The sequence below is a fragment of the Cryptomeria japonica genome, chromosome 7 (genome assembly GCF_030272615.1).
Source record: "Cryptomeria japonica chromosome 7, Sugi_1.0, whole genome shotgun sequence".
Classification (NCBI taxonomy): Eukaryota; Viridiplantae; Streptophyta; class Pinopsida; order Cupressales; family Cupressaceae; genus Cryptomeria; species Cryptomeria japonica.
The window spans coordinates 69,985,692-69,992,807 of NC_081411.1; positions in this window are offsets into that span (position 1 = coordinate 69,985,692).

The window sequence follows — 7,116 nt, forward strand, 5'->3', positions numbered from 1 at the left end:
AATTTAAGATCTACAGGTTCACATTACAAACCTTCAAAGTAGATCATAGGAGTTCCAAAAATGTAAAGAGTAGATGGGCAGGGCTACTAGTTCACTTTGTGCCATTACAGATGGAATTATGAGAAAAACTACTATGGATTTTTTGCAATGCAGAAAAAGGTAAGGATGAAGGGAAATAAATAATAAGACATGACTAATGTTCACGAGTAGTGGAGTAATGAATACTTGGACCAGGAAACTTGGTAAGATGAAATGAGTAGGCTTGCAAGGAATTAGGAGATTCTTAATAGTAAATAATGTGAAGGTTCGGGATGGGTTACTAGATGTTGTATGTTTTTTGTTATTTTTTTCAAGCTTACTAGTATGGATATCACTAATAGAATTAGAAGCCTATTATGGCCTAGGTTTAATGGCTATAAGATTTCTAAGTTGAATTTTCTAAACAATAGGTTTAATGAGCCATGCCTGTCAATTGAGACTAAGATTGATTTTGATATTGATAATGCTAGTACTATTTATGATTTTATGTTGTTTCTTTGGATAGATAGCCTCTGTTGAGGGGCTTGGGTTTTGGGTTTTAGTGTTTTTCATCACTTATTGGTGGGTTAGCTTCATGAATTTTATCTGGCTTCTAGATATGTGATGTTAGTTCTTGTTCTATACCTACTCAGTTTGGTTGTTTGAAGTCTTTTCTCCATGAAAGATCATGGCCCTTTCCTTTTTTAAGTAATTAAAAACACAATAATTTTTTATGCTAATGCAAATAAACTAAGAGTGTTTTTCTTAAATTTAAATCTTTACTATTTCAACTTGTCTAAAGAAAGTTATATGGAACCATCATTTTATTAGATAAAATACCAAACATTTTTTGACATAACAATGTAAACACAGGAGATAAGTATGATGTAAAGTATTTATTTTAACATATACATGCATCCATCTACAACACAAGGGTCACATATTGGTTGATCAGGGCACCATAGATGTTCCCTTTCCTAAAAAAATTACAAACCTTATTGTGTATATGTACTTTTAGTGAACTAGTAAACATATTTAAAATTGAAGCCTATTGATGTATAAAATCTTCTCCTTTATTAATTAATGAAATGAAACTTAAATTCTAGACTTTAATTTATTTTAGTTTAGTATCTTCAACAATTAAACATCAAAATAATTAATTTCTATTTTTTGAAATGGGCTAATATTATCTTTGATGAGAAAGGGGAAATTATATTGTGCTTGTACACAAATATCAAAACTTACATTTACACCATAATAGTCACAAATTACGTGGACAAAATAACATTCTTATCCATTAATCACGTACATATATGAACAATCATCACATTTAAAAAAATCACAAGATATGCACATGATAGATATATGTAGAGTTATAGTTTATTCATTTCATCTTCACTAGGCTTTAACTCAAACTAATAGTCTATAAATGCTTCATTCTTTCCCCACTTTCATTTGACATGCTTCACTTTTTTATATGCACTAGGCCAACATACACATAATCATTGTAGATTCAATAACCTTCTCTCTGAGTTTTTTTGCTCCTACATGTATACTAGTTCATAAATACTAGTTCATAAGTTATTTAGACTTCATTTTCATTGATTGGATTGGGAGGCTTACTAAATCAAATATGTTTGTATAGGCTTCTTTTTTATCTTTGGAAGCATAACATTTCATGAAATATGGTATATGTGCATGTTTTGATCTTTTTCTTGTTGGTCTTCCTTCTAACATTGTATTAAGTTGATGATTCTACCACAATGGAAGTGTCCAACTTTTGTGTTTTATTTTCTCATATGTTTAGTCAATAAAGGTGGGTTCCATGTTATTCATGAGTATTATTATTCAACTTATTTTTTTATGAATTTCTTTAATACAATTTAGTTTATTTACATTGGGTTGTAGTTTCTTGGTTTTCCATCTAATTATTTATATCAAGCAATGCAATTTTTGTTGGTATCATCGTATTCAACACCTAACTTATTTCTTACCTCTATAAAATCCAATGAAATACAAGAATCACTTGACTTATTTTATTTCTATATAAATCAACACTACTAATACTTTAAAATAAATACACTAAACTATCAAAAATAAATTTCTATTAAACTTAAAACATAAATTTATACAAATATTAGTATAATAATAAAAAAATCCAAAATAAATAATTTTTATCCTAAATTCATATCATCTTACAAAATAAATAAATCACACTAATAAATCATCCTAATTTAAAAATAATATGACATTAATCTAAAAAATCAATATAATGACAATTTAATTAACACATATATTAACCCTAAGCACCATTGAAAGTACTCATTATGTCAAATAAAAGCAAATCTAAGAATATTTAACCAAAATTATTCTAGCAAGTGTAATTCGAATCATTTAGATTCAAAGCATGAAGTCGTGGGTATAATTTATTCCGTGATTATCATCTTCCTCCAGCAATTTTACTCATTCGTTCGATGTGAAAAAGATGCGTCTTTCAACAAAATATATTTTATCACGTTTCACGTTTATCACGTTTCAAACCCTTTTATCTTGGCTGCAGAATGAGGTTAGCTTCATGCTTTGTGCATTTTTAACCTCTATCCATCCATTAAACATTTAAGGCAATTTTAGTAAAGCATCACACAAATGTGATGATATTAAATTATTCATTAAATGGGCTGTACTTGGGAATCTCGCAAGTGAAAAATGTGAGTTGCTGCTATCAAATATTCCTATTCTTACTTCTATTTAATATGACTTCGCCATCCACAAGTATATAATTAAACATCAAAGTTTTCACTTAGTGTGTTCCCTATTGATAAAATATATCACTTTTCACTGACATGTAAATAGAAATGATCAAATGTTGGGGGTCTGTACTGTTACAAATATTGGTATAGAAAGTATTGGAAAAACAATGTGGAAGTATCCTTAAACATGTCCGTTGGCGTAAATCAGATTTGTATTATTTTATTTTATTTTTATTTCTTTAAATGTTTTTATTTCTTTCACTTTCATTATAGTGGTTGTCTCTACCATTTGTACTATTTTGAGTTTTTAAATCATAATCATTAAAAGAATTATTTATTTTGTGTTTTTACATATTATTAAATTTATTAATGGTTGAATTAGTAGCGTTGTAGATTTATGTAGATTGGAGAAGTTGAATATTTTTTTTCTTTTTCGTTCTTAATTTATCTTTGTCAAGGTTAGATAAATTCTACACGTTAACATTTTTATTTTCGAAATTCAAAATGGTCATCTTATTTTTACAGAGTATAAATAATACATGAATAATGTGTTGACTATTTTATATCTTTTCTGAGGTGATATATACATGATGAGACTCATTTTTATTTATTGGGATGATCTACAGGAGCCTCATAAATACACAGCATCTTCACGCCCTTCAAGCTCGGAAGATTGGACTAAGTGCGATGAGATTACACATACATGGGAGAATTCTACATAGTTGAAGGAACTTTATCCTTTCCTCTATAAAACCATCATATAAATTTGATGATTTTAAATTATTAGTTGAACAAATTATATTTGGGAATCCTTAAATAAGGATATAATTGGAAAATGTGAATATTGTTATAAAACACCTCTATCATTGTTTCTATTAGAATATTTCTTTGATAATTGAGTATTTAATTAAACATATAAAAATATATTTTTCCATCACTGTTTAATAATAATGGAACATATGGAATTTATAGTGTTACAAATGTTACAATAAAAATTATTGGGAAAACAATGTGTATTATTTTGATTATTTTGGTATATAGACAGAAGGGAGATTAAGACCATAATGAATAATCATTTTCATTATTTTTATTTATTTATAATTATAATAAAATATTCAACTTTCATTGAAAATATTGATTGTCTTTATCATTTGTATTATTATGAGTTTAATTTTTTTTCATTATAACTATTGATTGTCTTTTTTATTTTTATATTTTAGTTCTTATTAAATTCATTATTTTAAGTTATAAGGTTTTATATTTGTATGGAATCTTAATTTGATTATAAAAAACTCAAAGAATTTTCATACACAACTATGTGTAGCGAGGAGATGAGCATCCAATAATTTAGATATGAATGTGTAAGTTTTCATAAAAAAAAACATTTATTACTCTAAATATTTTTTACACATCATTAGATTATGGAAAATTAAATTGAAGTAAAAAAATACTCTATTTTGAGATTCATACAAGTAATATTATATATATTATTTTTTGCATCACTATAATTGTCTAAATAATTCCAATGTAGTAGATAACAATGCAACTAGATACACCTCCCCATAACAATAAATATTTTGATTTCCAACATTGATATGTATGTTAAATATATCTAAAATACAAAGTTATCTAAGTGTAGATGGAAAATACTTTCAAAATATTCAAATATAAACTACAACGGGGTGACTATGGTCCATCACTACTCAATGCCAAACTTCTCATGAAAAAATAACACATTTCTTTATTCTCATTGTTCTTTCTATTAATGAATTTGTCCATTTATGGTGTATTTTCTCACCACTTTCAGGGATCCTTCATAGGTCTATAACTTGTATTTGCCTTCATCTCTCTCTCTCTCTCTCTCTCTCTCTCTCTCTCTCTCTCTCTCTCTCTCTCTCTCTCTCTCTCTCTCTCTCTCTCTCTCTCTCTCTCTCTCTCTCTCTCTCTCTCTCTCTCTCTCTCTCTCTCTCTCTCTCTCTCTCTCACACACACACACACACACACACACACACACAAGGAAAATTGCAAGCTAGACTTTTGTATTGTTACAAATTTGAGTTTGACACTTTCCTTCAGTAAACCCACTTCTTATGCAACCCAAACTTCATCATACTAGAAGTCAAGAACATAGACATCATTGGCAACATCGAAGCCCAAATCAAGGAAAACAATGATGGAGCTTCAATTTTATGAATTGTAAGAATTCATTTCCTCTTCACAAACTAATATATTACACCATATAGTGTGACACTTGTGTTAGGAGTTTATACTAGATATAAAACAAATGCTAGTTCCATTGGCTTGCATAGTAGATACCATTCAAACACCAATCACCTTAAAGTAGCTTTCATATATTTTTCGTTTTCATATGGAGGATAATAAATTAAATATTTTGATACTTTCGTTGATTTCAAATAGAGAATATATATTAGAGTAATGATTACAAAACATAATATCTAAATAGTAAATAGTTACGTTAAAAACTATTAATAGTGTACCCAATGTAATAGTTATGTCAAAAAATTATGTTTCTTAATGGTTCATGAATGTAAGTACCTTAGATCACCTAGCATATTGTGGCTTTCTAGTTTGTGTTCATTGTTGTTGATTATGTTCTTCGATGCACTGACCATCCATGGAAATCTAATGTAACACAACTTGTTATATTTATTCGGGCTTTATTTATTGTGTATGAACCTTAGTGTTAGAGTAAGATATTCATAGTCATGTACCCATATAGGTTTGTGCTAAATAAATTCCTATAAATATTTATGGTATTTATGTGTTTTTTATATTACATGGTTACTTTATTGGTATATTTGTTGTATTTGAGGGATGATTCCTTGTATTGAGATAATGTTTCAGACCATTGTCTCCTTACCTCACCAAATTGGAATCTCTATATACCTTGTGTGTCTACCTCATATAATTATAATGCATATTAATATGATGCTAACATCAAGGGCTTGTGTATCACTCAGCCTGGCTTCATCCTAGACCTAAAGTTCCCTATTCTCAGTTACATTATTCCTTTATCATTAGTATGAGAATAATTTCATACCATTGCTAAAGTGGGGTCGAGACTCTAAATTTAGTGTCATAAATTGATTAATTTAGCATCTTCACACTATTTCAAACAATATTTATTGCCCATTCTCCTAGTTCATTTTAAGCCCTTTTCCACTCTATGTTATCCTAAACTTCACCATGGTTCCTATACATAAATTTTCATCAAGGAAAAAATTTGAGAGTAAATATTATGGCAAGGGTCATAATACGCCACTCTCCATTTCAAAGGCACCTTTTTGCATGTACCCATATGCCTAGTCCTAATCACACCAAAAGGTTTTCAAATATTAGGTGTTACAAGTGTTGGCCTTTACGATCCATGATTTGAACTCAATATTTGTGTTTGATTGTAATTATTTTAAATGTAATTGAAATAACCTTGTGTCCTTGTATGAATAAAATCTTACATAATTCATAAGGTCTATCTATCTAGCACTCCAATCTAGTTCAATCTATACAAATTGTACAACCAACAAAAAACTAAAATAATTGTACACTCAAGTATGGATTTATCCTTTTCATTTATGATGATCTTGTTATTACACTATCACTTGCAAGGACTACAAAAGTGCATTACATAAACACTTTTATGTTGATCTCCTTCAGATGGTTCCATACCTAAGGTAATATTATCATTTTTGTCCTTGCAATGGCATGCATTTTATCTCATCATTATTATTTAAGAATTGGAAACACCAACATGTGGTTTGATTTAGACAAGCATCTAGATAGAACAACTATTTTCCCTTATTTTTTGTGTGTACATTAATTTTAGTTTAAACTCATCCACCCCACCCTCTTGGTACTACCTTGGGTTCAACAACTGGTATCAAATCAAGGTTCCTCCTGAGTAAGCTTAAGCTCTTGATGTAGATCTTGTATGGCATAAGACATGCACTACAAAGTTTCAATATTTGATGGCACAAAATTTTTGCACTGGAAGGAGATAATGGAAGAATATTTGGAAACATTAAAAAATAGAATATGGGACATCATTTGAACTAGATATACACCCATGTAAGGTGTCCTTAGACTCTAGAGGAGTTAAAGGGAGAGTAATGCAAAATATAGAGATTAAATTTATAGTTGTATAAGTGATTCAACTTTTAGAAGAGTAAGAGGATTAAAAAAAGCCAAAGTTGTATGGATCAAGTTGTGCTTGGAATTTGAAGGAGATCGAAAGACAAAATAGGCCAGGTTGATGAATCTAAAGAAAAAGTATAAATATTTGAGAATGCTTGAGGATGAAGGTGTGAAGAACTACATTTATAGTGATTAT